At 40.7% G+C, this 19,571-nt stretch overlaps 1 protein-coding gene across 7 annotated transcripts in view; it reads right to left on the bottom strand.

Annotated features, from left to right (window-relative positions):
• GPHB5 (glycoprotein hormone subunit beta 5) overlaps positions 1 to 17,464 on the bottom strand; it is a 33,531-nt gene extending 16,067 nt beyond the window's left edge. For 2 of the 7 annotated variants that reach the window (XM_054530176.2, XM_054530174.2), the window contains exon 1: positions 16,913 to 17,464. The gene's annotated coding sequence lies outside the window, so the exon portion shown is untranslated. Of the gene's footprint in view, positions 1 to 1,440; positions 1,606 to 16,573 lie in introns of those variants that run through there. The other 5 variants (XM_054530175.2, XM_054530171.2, XM_054530172.2 and 2 more) reach the window with 4 other exon arrangements.
• Positions 17,465 to 19,571: the final 2,107 nt, after the last annotated feature.

A 19,571-nucleotide genomic window follows, 5' to 3' on the forward strand; every position in this document is an offset into this window, starting at 1 on the left:
TTCCTTTCACACTGCATCATCAGTGATTGTTCATTTGTCTCTAGCCCCTATTAGACCATTAGCTCCAAGTACCTATGCCCGCCATGACTCTCCTGCCCACTCTTACATCCCCTAGGCCTGCACACAGTAGCCAATAAACACTTAAGGAAACGACTGACTAAATGATTGTGGAGAACACTAAATACCACTTATTCTCATTTTCTCCTGACTCATATCTTTGTCAGTCTCCATTAAAGTTTGGCAAATATTTCCAGAACAGCAAATAGTCAATCCAAAAAGAGTTCCCTTCCCATATCTAAATGAGAACTCAGTGGGCCAGTGCAGATGCCATCATGAAACACCAAGAGCTTTGTGTTGGTGCAGTGTGGGACACACACATGGGGGTGTGAGCTTACCCAGGCAACAAGTGGTCCTGGAAGCATTAGGCTCAGGCAGCTGGGTCAGCACCACTTCCCTATTATCTTCTTTCCCATCACAGGACATTAAACCTGATCACTTTCACCCCACCACCAATTTAAACCAATTCCTCCTTGTGAATGGTCAGTGTACACATCTGCTTCTTGGCATTTTGCTCTGTTTGGCTGGGTGTTATGACACTAACTTCAATTACTTCAGGGAGAAAAAAAACATTTTCCCTCTTTGCAGCTTGAAATATCTCATCAAAGAAATGTGGAGAGTATGGAAATTAGATTTGATTGACAGCCAGCTATTTGCTTCCATCACTTCTGCCATTCTGTAGCTTTCTTTGGATAAAGGAGTTTGGGCTCTTCTGACAGCCCAATGGGCAATGACCTAATTTTAATAATCCTCTCCCCTCAGGGGAAAAAGTAAAGAAGGAAACTTCATAATGAAATTACTGTGCCTCAAAGATGTAGTAACTAGATTCTTGCTTTTTGCATTGTTCATGTCCGGGGCTCTGGAAACAAGATACACATTTCAGGCATGCCTAACACTTATTAATGCTCTATTTTCTGAACTGCCTTGAAGATAGATAAGGCCTTCAGCAGACTAAGCCAAGAGCATGAAGTTTTAGAAATACTATTGAAACACACACACACACTCAGTTCAACTCCATTCATCACATAAAATTATGGATCTAATTTCTCAATTGAAAAAATTAAAAGACCCTTTTATTTTTAGACTCCCATGTAATCTTTTTTTTCCCCCAATATTATGATAGGATTGGCTGAGGTCAGGGTGATTATCTTCCATTCTCACTTCTCCGTGGCAGGCAAGACGGAAAAGTCTGGACAGGATACATGTGGCCTCTGTCTCTCTACTCCACACTCCCACCCTGAGTCTATTATCTGAGTGATGAGATTGGAAAATAAACACGGTGACTCAACATTTTGGAGGTTTTTAAATTCAGGAAGATTTATCTGTTAGGATGGTTTTGGCTGCAAGTTACAGGTGCAAGCCACTGAGGGGGCATAAACTTACTTTAGTTTAAGTAACAAGAAGCCCAGAGTCAGGGAGATCTGCCATTGGTGTTGCTTCTCTACAATGTCGTCAAGGACCCAGATGTTTTCCTTTTTCCTGTTCTACCATCCTCAGCGTGTTGACATGCCTCCCCACCTCCAGCCTTAGTGTCCTAAACAGCAACAGCTAAAGCAAAAAGGAAGGGAATCAAGAGAGGAAGGTATCTTGTTCCAAGCATCTCTCTTTCAAAAGAGGAAAAATCTTACAGAAGTTTCCTGCAGATTTCCTCCTTAATCACATGATCTAGATATCAAGGAAGGCTGAGAATAACAGTATCAGGCATTTTCAGCCTCTATAGTTGGAGACCAGATCTGCTGGCAAGGGATAAAAGCAAGGAATAGCTGTAGGGTAGATAACCACCAGTGTCTGTCAAATGTGTAGCTTCAATTCAGGGCAAAGGTCATTTGACTACATATCAAGCTATACTCTCTCATTTAACTTCATTCAATGAGAAAGCCAATATTTTTATCTCCTCCTGTCAGATTCTTGCATCTTATTTTTCTATTAGTTCCAAGCTCAGAGCAAAGAAAGGAACACAATTACTTATTACCTCTGAACACTAACAATTACTGCCAGGAGCATTGTTGACTGTAGGAAAATCAACCACTACCCATCTTTGGGCCACAATGTCTTTATCTGAAAAGCAAGGGGGCTGGATGAAAGCATCTTTAACGCCCTTCCAGCCCTGACAGTTTATGATCCCATGACTGTGCATTCAAATGCCTCCACGCAGTGAATCAAATCATAAGCACCCTAAAAAAATGTTATGAAAGGAAGAAATTTGACTCACATCAACTCGCATTGGCCTTAGGGAATCAAAAATAGTAAATAATAATGAACTTTGAAGCCAGTGTCAGTTTAATAAAAATAAGAATTTATGAATGTGCCCCAGCCATGTTATTGAAAACAGCCATGTAACAGGCTTACCAGACTTTAGGAAAATTGCTGCTACCTTGAGAATGAGTTTTATAAGGCAAGCAGAACGACAAGGCACTAAAATGGATCTCTCCTTCATCAATTTCATTAAGCAATCATTAAGAGACCAACGACCTGTCTTGTAGTGCCACCATCTTCAAGATGTTACCCACAAAACCACCATGGAAGGGAAAGAGGGAGCCTGGAGAATTGTGTAAACCTGAAAGTGGGTACATCATTTTCACCCACATTACATTGGCCATAACTAAGTCTTACGGCTCTGACCTAACTGCAAATAAGGCTAGGGAATAAAGTTGTCCTGTCTACCCAAGAAGATGAAATAAATTGGTGCACACACAATTATTGTTCCCACCATAGCTTCTTCACATTTCTATGGAGCAATGCCTTCAAATTCTAATGAAAATGATTTTTATCTCCAAATTCTATACCCAACCAAACCTTCAGTCAAGCATGAGAGTAGAATAAAAAAAAAATACAGACATGAGAGATCTCAAAAATTGTATACTCCACACACCCTTTCTCAGGAAGCTACCACATAATGTAAACAAGGAAGTATATAAAAGAAGAAGCAACTATCTAATATAGGAATCAGGGACCCAATGCAGAAAACAGTTGAAGTCCAGAAATAATAGCTGTATAGTAGGTCTAAAGAGCAGCAAAACTAAACTGGAGCAGCAGGGTAACTGCATTTGAAGGATGGGGAAAGGGGAAATGGGCTGGTGACCTATTCTATCACCAGGTCTTAGCTTATACTGCTCGTTCATCTTCCATAATAGGAAGTCAACAAATAAAGCCTAACATTTATAAATCGATAAATAGCAGTATAGGCATATTACTTGGGAATGGAGAAGTAAATTCCAAAAGAAACAGCCAAAAAGAGTTGAAAATGGTTGCCCCAGGATAGCTGTACCTGGAGGAGAGGGGAAGGTTGAGCAAGAGAATGCCATTTTTTATTGTAACTCTTGGTATAGTATTTGACTTTTTAACCATGTAATATATTTTTGTGCTAAAAGATTTGACATGTTTTTAAGTAAAGATGAGAGAGGGAGATAGAAGTTTTTATAATCTTGAGAAGAGGGAGGATCGTGGCGGACAGGAGGCAGGACTAGATTGCAGTTCCTACTCAGACAGAGCATCATGTGGAGTCTCGCGTCATAAACTTTTGCTCTAGAACTACTGCAGGAATACATCAGGAAAGCTGAGAGAACCCACAGGCCCTCTGAAGGAAGTGTATTGCTCCTGCAGGACCCAAGAGACATCCCAAATACTGTGAGTGTCCAAACTGTGGAAGTGGGAAAGGGGGATCGTCTACCCCCAAACACACACCCTCATTGGGGAATCCGAAGGCCTAGATTATGGGAGAAGATTCTCACCTTACCTGGAGCTGAGTCAATTTAGAGAGCCCAGCGAAATACATGGGTAGAGGAAGCAGCGGGAAAAGCCCAGTGAGCTCTCTGGATCCTCTAAGAAGCAATTTCTGCCTTGTCTCACAGGAGTACTTGGGGAGGGCTGCCAGAGGCACTGGGAAAAGGCCACAGGGAGAAGGAAACCTCCAGATGAACTTTGTAGCAATTCCAACCAAATGAGAAGTCTCCTGGCCAGAACTCAGGGGTGGGCTTGAATCCGGGGTACAGACTCCACAGGCAGGGAAGGACGAAAGCCCTACTTGCTTTTGCGCTGGGAGGCGGGTAACCTGGGGCAAGTTCTCAGCCCTGCTCACCCACTGCCTGGAAACAGACTCAGTGCTGTTGCAAGGGGCATGGTGGGAGTGAGATCGGCCTTTTGGATTGCACAGGAGCTGGGTGAGGCCTGTGGCTGCCATCTTTCCCCAACTTCCCTGACAACCTGCATGACACAGCAGAGGTAGCCATAATCCTCCTGGGAACATAACTCCATTGACCTGGGAACCACACCAGCCTCAGCAAGACCCACCCAACGAGAGTTTGAGCTCAGACACGCCTAGCCCTGCCCCCACCTGATGGTCCTTCGCTACCCACTCTGGTAGCTGAAGACAAAGGGCATAAATTCTTGGGAGTTTTAGGGCCCTGCCCACCACCTGATCCTCCCCATACTACCACAGCTGATATTCTCTTGAAAGCACCGCCTTCTGGCAGGAGGCCAACCAGCACAAAAATAGCACATTAAACAACCAAAACTAAAGACCCTCACAGAGTCCATTTCATCCCTCTGCCACCTCCACAAGAGCAGGTGCTCATATCCACAGCTGAGAGACCCACAGATGGTTCACATCACAGGGCTCTGTGCAGACAACCCACAGTACCAACCCAGAGCCTGGTAGACATGCTAGTGGCTCGATCCAGAAGAGAGATAGCAATCACTACAGCTTGGCTCTCAGGAAGACACATCCCTAGGAAAACTAGGAGAATACTACATCAAGGGAACATCCTGTAGGATGAAAGAATCTGAACAACAGCCTTCAGCCCTAGACCTTCCCTCTGACAGAGCCTACCCAAATGAGAAGGAACCAGAAAACCAACTCTGGTAACATGACAAAACAAGGTTCTTTAACATCCCCAAAAAATCATACTAGCTCACCAGCAATTGATCCATACCAAGAAAAAAAATCTCTGATTTATCTGAAAAAGAATTCAGAAGGTCAGTTATTAAGCTAATCAAGGAGGCACCAGAGAAAAGTGACACCCAATTTAAGGAAATAAAAAAAAAAATGATACATGAGGAGACAAATCTTCAGTGAAATAGATAGCATAAATAAAAAACAATCAAAACTTCAGGAAACAATAGACGCACTTATAGAAATGCAAAAAAAAAATGCTTTGGAAAGTCTCAGCGATAGAATTGAACAAGCAGAAGAAAGAACCACAGAGCTCAAAGACAAGGTTTTTGAATTAACCCAATCCAACAAAGACAAAGAATAATGAATACAAAAATAAGAACAAAGCCTCCAAGAAGTCTGGGATTATGTTAAATGACCAAACCTAAGACTTACTGGTACTCCTGAGGAAGAAGAGAAATCTAAAAGTTTGGAAAACATATTTGGGAGAATAATTGAGGAAAACTTCCCCAGCCTTGCTAGAGACCTAGACATCCAAACGCAAGAAGCTCAAAGAACACCTGGGAAATTCATTGCAAAAAGATCATCACCTATGCACATACTCATCAGTTTATCTAAAGTCAAAACAAAGGAAAGAATGTTAAGAGCTGTGGGGCAAAAGCATCAGGTAACCTATAAAGGAAAACCTATCAGATCAACAGCAGATTTCTCAGCAGAAACCCTACAAGCTAGAACGGATTGGGGCCCTATCTTCAGCCTCCTTAAAACAAAACAATTATCAGCCAAAAATCTTGTATGCAGTGAAATTAAGCTTCATAAATGAAGGAAAGATACAGTCTTTTTCAGACAAACAAATGCTGAGAGAATTCCCCACTACCAAGCCAGCACTACAAGAATTGCTAAAAGGAGCTCTAAATCTTGAAACGAATCCTGGAAACACATCAAAACAGAACCTCTTTAAAGTATAAATCACACAGGACCTATAAAACAAAAATACAATTAAAGAAAAAAAAGGTATACAGGCAACAAGTAGCATGATGAATGGAATAGTACCTCACATCTCTATACTAACATTGAATGTAAATGGCCTAAATGCTCCACTTAAAAGATGCAGAATGGTAGAATGGATAACAATTCATCAACCAACTATCTGCGGCTTTTGAGAGACTCACCTAACACATAAGAACTCACATAAACTTAAGGTAAAGGGGTGGAAAAATACATTCCATGCAAATGGACACCAAAAGTGAGCAGGAGTAGCTATTCTTATATCAGATAAAACAAACTTTAAAGCAACAGCACTTAAAAGAGACAAAGAGGGACATTATATAATGATAAAAGGACCAGTCCAACTTTGGGAGCCAAGGTGGGCGGATCATGAGGTCAGGAGATCGAGACAATCCTGGCTAACATGGTGAAATCCTGTCTCTACTAAAAAAAACACAAAAAATTAGCCGGGTGTGGTGGTGGGTGCCTGTAGTCCCAGCTACTTGGGAGGCTGAGGCAGGAGAATGGCATGAACCTGGGAAGCAGAGCTTGCAGTGAGCCGAGATCATGCCACTGCAGTCCAGCCTGGGCAACAGAGCAAGACTCTGTCTCAAAAAAAAAAAAAGAAGGACTAGTCCAACAGGAAAATATTACAATCTTAAATATATATGTACCTAACACTGGAGCTCCCAAATTTATAAAACAATTATTACTAGGCCTAAGAAGTGAGAGAGAGAGCACACGATAAAGTGGGGGACTTCAATACTCCACTGACAGCACTAGACAGGCCATCAAGACAGAAAGTAAACAAAGAAACAATGGATTTAAACTAAAACCTAAAACAAATTGACTTAACAGATATTTACAGAACATCCTACCCAACAACTGCAGAATATACATTCTATTCATCAGTACATGAAACATTCTCCAAGATAGAGCAAACAATAGACCACAAAACAAGCCTCAATAAGTTTAAGAAAACTGAAATTATATCAAGCACTCTCTCAGACCTCAGTGGAATAAAACTGGAAATCAATTCCAAAAGGAACCTTCAAAACCATGCAAATCCATGGAAATTAAATAACCTGCTCCTGAATGATCAATGAGTGAATGGTGAAATCAAGATGGAAATTTAAAAATTATTCAAACTGAATGACAATAGTGATACAACCTATCAAAACTCTGAGATACAGCAAAGGCAGTGCTAAGAGGAAAGTTCAAAGCCCTAAATCCTACATCAAAAAGTCTGAAAGGGCATAAACAGAAAATCTAAGGTCACACGTCAAGGAACTAGAGCAAAAAGAACAAACCAAACCCAAACCCAGCAGAAGAAAGTAAATAACCAAGATCAGACAGAAATAAATGAAATTTAAACAAAAAAAAATACAAAACATAAATTAAAAAGCTGGTTCTTTGAAAAGATAAATAAAATTGAGAGACAAGATTAACCAAGAAGAGAAGAGAGAAAATCCATATAAGCTCAATTAGAAACAAAATGGGAGATACTACAACTGACACCACAGAAATACGAAAGATCACTCAAGGCTACTATGAACACCTTTATGCACATAAAACTAGATAACCTAGAGAAGATAGATAAATTCCTGGAAAGACACAACCCTCCTCGCTTAAATCAGGAAGAATTAGATACGCTGAACAGACCAATAACAAGCAGCAAGATTGAAGTGGTAATTTAAAAATGGCCAACAAAAAAATTCCAGGCCAGACAGATTCACGGCAAAATCCTACCAGACATTCAAAGAATAATTTACCAATCCTACTGACACTATTCCACAAGATAGAGAAAGAGGGAATCCTCTCTAAATCATTCTATGAAGCCACTATCACCCTAATACCAAAACCAGGAAAGCACATAACCAAAAAAGAAAACTATAAACCAATATCCCTGATGAACATAGATGCAAAAATCCCTAACAAAATATTAGCTAACTGAATCCAACAACGTATCAAAAACATAATCTATCATGATCAAGTGGGCTTCATTCCAGGGATGTAGGGATGGTTTAATATGCAAGTCAATAAATGTGATACACCCCTTAAACATAATTAAAATAAAAATCACATGATTATCTCAATAGATGCGGAAAAAGCATTCAACAAAATCCAGCATCCCTTTATAATTAAAACTCTCAGCAAAATCGGCATACAAGGGACATACCTCAATGTAATGAAAGCAATCTATGACAAACCCACAGCCAACATAATACTGAATAGAGAAAAATTGAAAGCATTTCCTCTGAGAACCGGAACAAGACAAGGATACCCACTCTTACCACTTCTCTTCAACACAGCACTGGAATTCCTAGCCAGAGCAGTCAGACAAAATAAAGAAATAAAGGGCATCCAAATCGGTAAAGAGGAAGTCAAGCTGTTGCTATTTGCTGATATGATTGTATATTTAGAAAACCCTAAAGACGCCTCCAAAAAGCTCCTAGAACTGATAAGAGAATTCAGCAAAGTTTCCAGATGCAAAATTAACATACACAAATCAGTAGCTCTCCTATACACCAACAGCAACCAAGCTGAGAATCAAATCAGAACTCAACCTCTTTTACAATAGCTGCAAAAAAAAAAAAAAAAAAAACTTAGGAATATACCTAACCAAGGAGGTGAAAGATGAAAGACCTCTACAAGGAAAACTACAAAACACTGCTGAAAGAAATCATAGATGACACGAACAAATGGAAACACATCCCATGTTCATGGATGGGTAGAATAAATATCATGAAAATGACCATACTGCCAAAAGCAATCTACAAATTCAATGCAATTCCCATCAAAATGCCACCACCATTCTTCACAGAACTAGCAAAAACCATCCTAAAATTCATATGGAACCAAAAAAGAGCCCACATAGCTGAAGGAAGACTAAGCAAAAAGAACAAATCTGGAGGCATCATATTACCTGATTTCAAACTATACTATAAGGCCATAGTCACCAAAACAGCATGGTACTGGTACAAAAACAGGTACATACACCAATGGAATAGAATAGAGAACCCAGAAATAAACCCAAATACTTACAGCCAACTGATCTTTGACAAAGCAAACAAAAACATAAAGTGGGGAAAGGACACCCTATTCAACAAATGGTGCTGGCATAACTGGCAAGCCACATGTACGAGAATGAAATCAGATCCTCATCTCTCATCTTATACAAAAATCAGCACAAGGTAGATATAGGAACTAAACCTAAGACCTGAAACTATAAAAATTCTGGAAGATAACATCAGAAACTCCCTTCTAGATATTGGCTTAGGCAAAGATTTCATGACCAAGAGCCCAAAAGCAAATGCAGTAAAAACACAGATTAATAGCTGGAACTTAATTAAACTAAAGAGCTTTTGCATGGCAAAAGGAACAGTCAGCAGAGTAAACAGACAACCCACAGAGTAGGAGAAAATCTTCACAATCTACACATCTGACAAAGGACTAATCTTCAGAATCTATAATGAACTCAAACCAATTAGCAAGAAAAAAACAAACAATCCCATCAAAAAGTGGGCTAAGGACATGAATAAACAATTCTCAAAAGAAGATATACAAATGGCCAACAAACATATGAAAAAATGCTCAACATCACTAATGATCAGGGAAATGCAAATCAAAACCACAATGCAATACCACCTTACTCCTGCAAGAATGGCCATAATCAAAAAATTAAAAAATAACAGATGCTGGCATGGATGCATTGAACAGGGAACACTTTTACACTGCTGGTGGGAATGTAAACTAATACAATCACTATGGAAAACAGTGTGGAGATTCCTTAAAGAACTAAAAGTAGAACTACCATTGGATCCAGCAATCCCACTACTGGGTATCTACCCAGAGGAAAAGAAGTCATTATGCAAAAAATATGCTTGCACACACATATTTATAGCAGTACAATTCGCAATTGCAAAAATGTGAAACGAACCCAAATGCACGTCAGTCAACAAGTGGATAAACTGTGGTATATATATAAGATGAACTACTACTCAGACATAAAAAGGAATGAATTAATGGCATTCCTAGCAACCAGGATGAGATTGGAGACTATTCTTCTAAGTGAAGTAACTCAGGAATGGAAAACCAAATATCGTATATTCTCACTCATAAGTGGGAGCTAAGCTATGAGGACACAAGGGCATAAGAATGACGCAATGGACTTTAGGAACTTAGGGAGAAAGGATGGGAAGGGAGTGAGGGATAAAAGACTACAAACTGGGTGCAGTGTATACGCTTGGGTAATGGGTGCACCAAAATCTCACAAATCACCACTAAAGAACTTATGTAACCAAATACCACCTGATCCCCTATAACCTATGGAAATAAAAAATGTAAAAATAAGTAAATAAATAAGTTTTTATAATCTTTTCCTTTATTCTACCCAAAGTTCTCACCTAGGCCCTTATCATGTCCTCAGATGGTCAAGGAGAGAAAAAGGAAACAAAGCAAATGTGCACATATATAACACCTTTTTTGAACCCCAAGCAGAATATTTTCTCCTTCATCCAACTAAAAAAAAAAAAAAACAAAAAAACTTGCCAATGGCCCCCCCTTCCTGAAGAATTTCAAGGGGAAAAGGGAAAGGGCTGGTCACAATAGATCTGGCCTGAATTTGTCTGTTCTCATACTGATATAAAGAAATACCTAAGTCTGGGTAATTCATAAAGAGAAGAGGTTTAATTGGCTCATGGTTCCACAGGCTGTACAGGAAGCATGGCTGGGGAGGCCTTAGGAAACTTACAATCACGGTAGAAGGTGAAGGGGAAGCAGGCACATCTTACATGGCTGGAGCAGGAGAAAGAGAGAGAGGAGGGAAGTGTCTCACACTTTTAAACAACCAGATCTCATGAGAACTCTATCACAAGAATAGCACCTGGGGGCTGGACGTGGTGGCTCACACCTGTAATCCCAGCACTTTGGGAGGCCAAGGTGGGCAGATCACCTGAGGTCGGGAGTTCGAGATCAGCCTGACCAACATGGAGAAACCTCATCTCTACTAAAAATACAAAATTAGCTGGTCATGGTGGCACATGCCTGTAATCCCAGCTACTTGGGAGGCTGAGGCAGGAGAATTGCTTGAACCTAGGAGGAGGAGGTTGCGGTGAGCCGAGATGGCGCCATTGCACTCCAGCCTGGGTGACAAGAGTGAAACTGTGTCTCAAAAAAAAAAAGAATAGCACCTGGGGGAAAATCCACCCCCATGATCCAATCACCTCCCACCAGGTCCAACTTCCAACAGAGGGGATTACAATTCGACATGAGATTTGGGTGGGGTCACAAATCCAAACCGTATCAGTGCCACAGACAGAGCCCCTGGAGTATCAGTAGTGACCCCATGTACGTTGGCCCTCTCCTCCATTGTGCCAAAAAAAGTATAAGATATTTTATACATTTTTCTGAAATCAAGAGGCACTATATCCTTCTTATCTAATGGCTTCATAAACGTCTCAAAAAAAATTTTTTGGCCCAGCACAGTGGCTAATACCTGTAATCTCAGCCCTTTGGGAGGCCAAGGTGGGAGCATCACTTCAGCCCAGGAGTTTAAGACCAGCCTAAGCAACATAGTGAGACCTTATCTCTACAAAAGATTAAAAAATTAGGTAGTGCATGCCTGTGGTCCCAGCCTACTAGGAAGGCTGAGATGGGAGGATCACTTGCGCCTGGGAGGTTGAGGCCACAGTGAACTGTGATCACACCACTGCACTCCAGTCTGGGTGACAGGGCAAAACTCTGTCTCAAAAAAAAAAAAAATTTTTTTTTTTTTTTTAGTTTGACATGACGTTTTGGAGAGCTCATGTTGACTGCCAATGAATATTGCCTTCCTAAGTAATATATACCTTTCAGGGTTACCTTTGTAATTTCAACAACTCATCTTCTGATTTTTTTTTTAATTTGGGCAACATTCATTGATCTCTTGGCACTACTGCTGCCCTCCACGCTTCTGAAAGTTCACAAAAATAGTTTTGTTGTCATTTCTATAAGATCTATTAGAATATAATTTGCTAGGTCCTAGATTCTTGACCATATTCATTGAGTAAGGATTTAATTGCCTCTTTCAGCAACATTCATCCTATAGTCATCTGTCGAGCACCATTCCAGGTTCTGGGATAGAGGTGTAAAACATACTAAAAGTCCCTATCATTCAGGAGCTCTTCGTCTAAAGAAACAGCTGAAAAATAAGCCAACAATTACAACAATTATAAATGCCATGATAGAGATTTGTGTAGGGAGCTACGGGTTAGAAGGGCACTTAAACAAGCCTGGAGGGGGCAGAGAAAGCTTTCAGGGATGAAACATCCTCTGAGCATGTGAAGAGCTGGGAAGTAAATACGCCAAGAGAAAGAAAAGGGCATTCTGCACATGTTTAAAGGCTCAGAAGTAAGGGGTAACCCAGAAAGTTCAGGAACTGAAAGTCATTTGGGCACAGGGAGAAGTAATAGGAGAGGAAGCGCACATCAGAGGTGAGCAGGGTCCGGTTCTGCTGGGAAGACATTAAGGATCTTACTCAGAGGAGTGAAATGATCAGATAGGAGTTTTATGTATGTATGTATGTATGTATTTATTTATTTATTTATTTATTTGGAGACAGAGTCTCGCACTGTCGCCCAGGCTGGAGTGCAATGGCGTGATCTCGGCTCACTGCAACCTCTGCCTCCCGGGTTCAAGCGATTCTCCTGCCTCAGCCTCCCGAATAGCTGGGATTACAGGTGCCTGCCATCATGCCTGGCTAATTTTTTTATTTTTATTAGAGACGGGGTTTCACTACGTTGGCCAGGCTGGTCCTGAACTCCTGACCTCATGATCCACCTGCCTCAGCCTCCCAAAGTGCTGGGATTACAGGCATGAGCCACTGCACCTGCCCTTCAGATAGGAATTTTAAACAAATCCTTCCAATCCTGAAAACTAAAGTTTGTATGTGATAGGAATCAGAAGGTGAGATTGAGACTCAGTGACCAGACATGAGACCACTGAGTTAATGAGGGGAGAAATTCTGAGAAGACGATGGAACTGTGGATAAGAGGAGAGAGACCAGACACTGTGACTCAGGCCTATAATCCCAGCACTTTGGGAGGCTGAGGCAGGTGGACTGCATGAGCCCAGGAGTTCAAGACCAGCCTGGGCAACATAGTGAGACCCTATCTCTACAAAATATACAAAAATTAGTCAGCTATGGTGGCACATGCCTGTAGTCCCAGCTACTTGGGAAGCTGAGGCAGAGGTGAGAGGAATGCTTGGGCCCAGGAGTTTGAGGCTGTAGTGAGTCATGACCATGCCACTGCACTCCAGCCTGGGCAACGCAGCGAGACCCTGTCTCAAAAAAAAAAAAAAAAAAAAATGAGGAGAAAGAGCAATCAAAATCTATCTGGGAGGTTGACACTTGACAGAATCTAGTTATAAAGGATGATGGAGGAGGACACATCTCCAGTGGCTTGTCTGGCTTTGCTGATGGGATAGACAGTTGTACTATTGGCCAGTAGGGGAGTTTCGGGGAAGAGGTTTGGGAGCAGGTGAGTGCACTCTGTTGACTTTGAAAGATTTGCCAGACAGTACAGTAGAGATTACTCACAGGTAGAAAAGTAGGTCTGCACTCCAAAAAGAGGTTGGGGCAAGAAAGAAAACAACTGTTTTGTTTGCACACTGGGGTGGTAGAAATGGTTTGGGATGAACAAGATCTTCCAGGAATTATGTGGAGTAAAGAAAAGGGGCAAAAAGTCGAATACAGAGCTCTGTAACTTAATACCTACTAATTTAGACCCAAGTGTTTATCTCCTCAGGGATCCCACAGCGCCTTGACCTAACAATCACCATTTTTAAGTTCATGTAATTTTTTTTTTCACATTAAACACAATTAACTTAAAGCTAGGGACAAAATCTTGATTTAGTACTCCCAGGATCAAATACACAACTAAGAATGTCTACATGTTCAATAAATATTTATTAAACAACGGTATATTCATATACTAGAGGGAGAGAAATAGCAACTCTGACATGCTTCTGTTTCAAAAAATTACCAGTTTTTAGCGTGTCACTCAAAACCAACTTTTATCTAAGAACCCACTCCTTCCCCCTCTCTGTACCCTCTTTCACTTTCCTCACTTCAGAGCACAAATCTGGTTTCCAGACTCTTCCATTTGCTTCCTTTCCTCACTATGAAGAGTATTTTATATTTCTGAATGTCCCAGTTCACTTTTAAAACTAAAAACCATAGAAATGGTCTTGACTGACTTCTGCTCTCCAATTACTCCTCCTCCGAGTCCCTGGCAAGGCGGGTGAGATCAGCCTCCTGGCTGGAGACGCCACCGGTGTGAGCATCCCAGCTTGAGAAAAAGAGAGCTCGATTATTCTATGGGAGGCTTTTGCAATCAGAACCTCTCCCTGGGGACAGTTTATTAACATTGGAAATTCGTCATGGTTACAAAGTACTTTGATTTCACAAAAATAAGACTGTCTTCTCTGCTAAGGTGGCAAGTCGTGTTTTGCTTTTTACAAATTAACTAGGCAAGAACCACAAGCACAGTTTTGAAGAGCCAAGATTTCTCTCCCCTCCCTAAGCTAGCTACCTAAATACTCAGAAGACAGTGATCTGTGTACATAGTCACAAAATCAAGAGAGTCAGTGAGGAAGTAAAGATGGAAAGCATTTTATCTTTACAAGGTAGCTCTTTCATCTTTAAAAGGGCAGGCTCTTGCACCATCCGCCTATAGAATCTCATGTTCCCAGCCATTGTGTCTTGCTTGGTAACAAACTGGAAGCAAATACAGTTAAGGCACTGTGCTTAGTCTATTATAAGAACTTAATCAACATTAACTAAAGAGCAAAACAAAAAAGGTGACAACGTCTGAGTTCTGGGACTTAGCTTTAGTTAGTACAACGCAGCCAATAGTTGGGACTGGGAACCCATTCAGAGCTCAGGCCTAACTCTTTCTACACCTGGGAAATGACAGTGACAAAATCAACTCCCAAGTCTCAACGGGATGGGCAGCATTTAAAGGAAAGTTCTCCTCTTCCTTTCCCCACCCTTGAGACTGGGGACTAGAAGATGTTTATGGTGCCATTTTATACCTAATAACAGAAAAATATATTAAAATAACACCCAATACCGACAATGATGTTATGCAAATAATGTACCCAAATTCTACAGCCCATGCAAATTGACACAAATCTTATGGAAAATAATTTGCCCATATGTGTTAAAGGTCATAGAAAGTTTTCTACCTTCCCATTCCTGGCAATTTATCTTAAAGGAAAAGAATTTAAATGAGGATACAATACATGCAAAATATATTTACTACAGCATTATTTTATAAAAATAGTAACATCCTACTCACACAAGGATAGGAAACATCCTACTCACACAAGGATAGGAAAATATTAAAGTATGCTCTATCTACACAATGGAAAAATACCTATCCATTAAAAAGACTACAGCATGTGGAAAAACATCTGACATTAGGTTAAGGAGGAAAATCAGAATACAGAACTACACATAATAAATGCTAGAGCTACACCTGTTTAACAATTATGCAAGCCTATGGACATAACTGGAAAGTCATAAATTATAATTAATTTTTTAAGGTGAGTGGATTGTGTTAGCCATTAAAACTTAATTATTTCAAACCTTCAAGGAAAGAAAATCATGACACTATTTAAACAATCCCAGAGAGGAAAACATCCCAATTCTTTTTACAAAGACACTAATGCAACAACAAAAATAAATTAAGAGAACATCAGAAAAGAAACCTATATCATTTCTCTTATAAGTACCGATGTAAAAATGCTAAAGAAAATATCAGCAAGTTGAGTTCAGCAACATATTAAACAAATAATATACCATGACCAAGTTGGGCTTATTCCAGAAATCCAAGGATGATTCAGTAACAGGAAATCTGTTCATATAATTCTCCATATTAATAGACCAAAGGAGGAAAAACACATGATGTCATCTCAACAGAGGCTGCAAAAGCATATGATAAAATAGATGCAACATTTATTTTTGACTTAAAACAATACTTAATTTCTTAGTCCAAAAGGAAAAAATAGGTACTTTCTCAATATCATATGTATATACATACATATATGTATGTGTGTATAGTTATACTGAATTTTGATTATTCAAAACTATAAAAACTCAGCAACAGATGCTTGGTCTGATGAGTCCCTTGGAGACTAAATGGGCACAATGACCATTCAAAGGCTCAAAGCAGGCCCTGCTATTAGAGAGTGGTCTTCTCAGATTCTATCTTCAGCCCAAGTTACTTTACTTCTGCGCTCATTAAGATGCTTTGTGCTACAAACAATAACCCATTCTCAACTTTCTCCAGTAATTAAACAGACAATTCCTAGTCCCTATCCTGGCCTCCAGGGACTCTTATGTTCCCACCACTGCCGCCCTCTTATCACCAGTCTCCACCCGACTCAGCTCTATCAGCCTCCTGGTTTTTCCGAAAATGCACCAAGCACATTCCTGCCTTCGGACTTCTGAATTTGTTTCCCCTGCCAGGAAAGTTCTTTCCTCAGATGTTTTACTGGCTCACTCTCTCACTTTATTCACTTCTCTTACCACATTGCCTCAAATAGCATGCCTCTCACACACAGGACCCCCGGCAACACTCCCTATCCCCTTACCCTGCTTTATTCCCTGGGGCTATAGTATAGATTTATCTGTGTGTTGTTTTCTCTGCTACCAGAAAGCCAGCTTCAGGAAGGTAAATACTCTGACCACATTGTTCCCTGCTGCATACCTAGTATCTACGCCAGTGCCTGGCACATAGCGGACATATGCTGAATATGTTGTTGAAGCAAGAGAAAGCCTGACTCATACAGGTTTCAAAATTAGGAAATTTGTTATTTCACGTAGCAAAATTTCAGAGGTAGAATAGGCTCAAGGAAAGAGCAAAGCTTGGTCTCTTTCTCCCTGAGATTCTCTCTGTTCCTCCCTCTTTAGCATATCAGCTTTGTCCTCACATGGAGGCTGCCCTCATGGTCACAAGATGGCTGCAGCAGCAACTGGAACAAGGTACTTTCTCCTCCATGTCCACTGAGAAAGAGCAACGCTCTCCCAAGTCATTCCTTTCAGTCTGATTGGTCCCCTTTAGTTCATGCGCCCACCTCTGAACCAATCACTGACAAGCAGGAGGGAATTCCATGATTGGTTCACATGAACCGGGACCCACCTGTAGAGAAGGCTGGTGTCAGCCTCCGCAGCTTCAAGTCGTTGCATGAGGAAGGGGTGGGAGGATGCCTGAAGAAAATCAAAATTGTCTGTGGAAGTGAGAAGTAGAGAAAATGGATCCTGGATAGACAATGAACCATAACCACTAAAATCTCTGACTCCAAAGGAACTCCTCAAGCCTAGGGAACTCTTTCTCATGGAGTAACTGGCCTCCTGAGATCTTGGAACACAATCCTTGACTTGGGATGTATTTTGAGTTAAATACCACTCTTAGATTGGGAGCTGCCTCAGCACCTTTCCTCCTGGGAAAGCCTGAGCTCTGAGAAAAAGAGATAAATACAACTCTTTCTTGAAAGGGAAAAGGAGATAGAAACAATAATAATTCAAAATACATTTCACAGAGAGCAGTTTTTCCAAATTGATATCAAAATACAAAGCATCTACAAAGTAAAATATTCCTCCACAGAAATTAAAGGTCATTTAACTCATATTCAGGCAGTGTGAATAAAGGCAGCAATTCAGTGCAGGAGAAAATATTTTGTCAGCACAATGAGCAAGGCTGTAAATTATCGAAAACATCACCAGCCAGACACTCTAAAGTGTTAAACAAATAGTTTGACTAACAAGTTGCTCTGGGCACATCTCTTGCATTAGGATGATTTACTAGAGAATAGAGGACAAGGAGACATTCACTGAAAAGCATCTGAGGTCTTGCCTACCCTTTGAACCACGATGCAATATCCTATTTCACCTGCTGCAAAAACACAGACTGACATCTAGTATGTCATTCCTGAAAGAGGTTCAATCATATTGTTACATTGTGACTCCTTCCCTATATGACTCTTTCTTTTTAATTATCTGTTGAGGCCTCACTTACTATACTGAGACATTTTAGGGTGGATATTTCACATGCCTTGAAAATGCTGCTTTTCTCAACCTTAGATACACCTAAACTGGTATATGTTGGCCCCCTTCCCCCAGCCCTCAATGCTGGAGGCTGCATACAACATGTAGCAAAGCAAGCCTTTGGTTTCCAACACAGAAAAGAGAACACTTTGAGCATAACTTTCTTGCTTCTTTCTAATTGTCTTCTTCAAAGGGCTTCTGGTATTCATGTGACGTGAGCCCCGACATTATCCAGAATTTATAAGAACTTTCATTAAAAATATCTACTGATTTTGCAATGAATGAGAAGGAATGGTAGGAGATATGAAGAGGCATGTTATTGTATTACTAACCAAGAAAGTCAATGCAAGTTGCTCCAGAATACACAACCAGCAAGGAACAGAGCTAGGAGCAGATTGTAGGTGCAAGACCCCCAGCCCACAGATCCTTTTACTACAACAATGCCCTGAGTAGGTGGCCAACTCCCTTTCTGGTGTGTCTTGCTATATACCCAGTTGGCACCCGCTCTTATGCTGTGTAGTAAAGCACAGATTTAACTCTGAGGTTCCTTTCATCCAAAGGAAAGTTCTGGTAAAGACTTAAATATCCATAAAGAGATATAAATTAGAGTAAATAGGCCAGGGATAGTGGCTCATGCCTATAATCCCAGCACGTTGGGAGGCTGAGGCAGATGGGTCACTTGAACTCATGAGTTTGAGGCCAGCCTGGGCAACATGGGGAAACCCCATCTCTACAAAAAATACAAAAATTTTCCAGGTATGGTGACATGCACCCCTGTAATCCCAGCTACTTGGGAGGCTGAGATGGGAGGATCACTTGAGCCAGGGAGGTCTAGGCTGCAGTGATCCATGATGGTGCCACTGGACTCGAGCCTGGGTGACAGAGTGAGACAAAGAAAAGAAGAGAAGAGAAGAGAGAAAATAAAGAAGGAAGGAAGGAAGGAAGCTAAATATAGGTAGAAATATATATGAAATAGACACATATTTCATATAACATATATGAAATAGTTGCTCAAAAAAATCACAGCAACTCCTGGTTCTGAGACTTGTGAGAACTTTCTCCCACTGTCCCTCACTAAGCATGTGATATAATGAACAGTGGTACCCACACCATCTCCATAGACAGTATCAGATCAAGTTTAGGCTGTCTCAAGTTGCTTCTTATTGAAGTAAATGGCATAGTACCAAAACACGGTTCAGTAAAAGAGCAGATAAGTTTGCCAGAGAGTGACCAAAAAGAAGTTTAGGAAGTATACATCTCTCTAAAATGGAAAGCAAGCCAGAGAGAGGGAAAAAAATGGACTGGGGGTCTACAGAAAACAAGCAAATGTTTAAAATAGTCACTGAATGGAATGGAGACAGAAGGGTTTGAGCTGAGTAAATAGGCAGCCAGGCTGCAATAAGGGGTCAGATGAGATGAAATGACACATTGGCAGAGACACCAATTCCAAGGTCTACATGACTTTATTCAGCAGCAACCAGCACCCCAGGCCAGCAAGGGTGCAGAAAGGCAGAAAGCAAAGTAAATTGAGCCAAGATCTCCAGG

Source organism: Pongo abelii, chromosome 15 (genome assembly GCF_028885655.2).
Source record: "Pongo abelii isolate AG06213 chromosome 15, NHGRI_mPonAbe1-v2.0_pri, whole genome shotgun sequence".
Lineage (NCBI taxonomy): Eukaryota > Metazoa > Chordata > Mammalia > Primates > Hominidae > Pongo > Pongo abelii.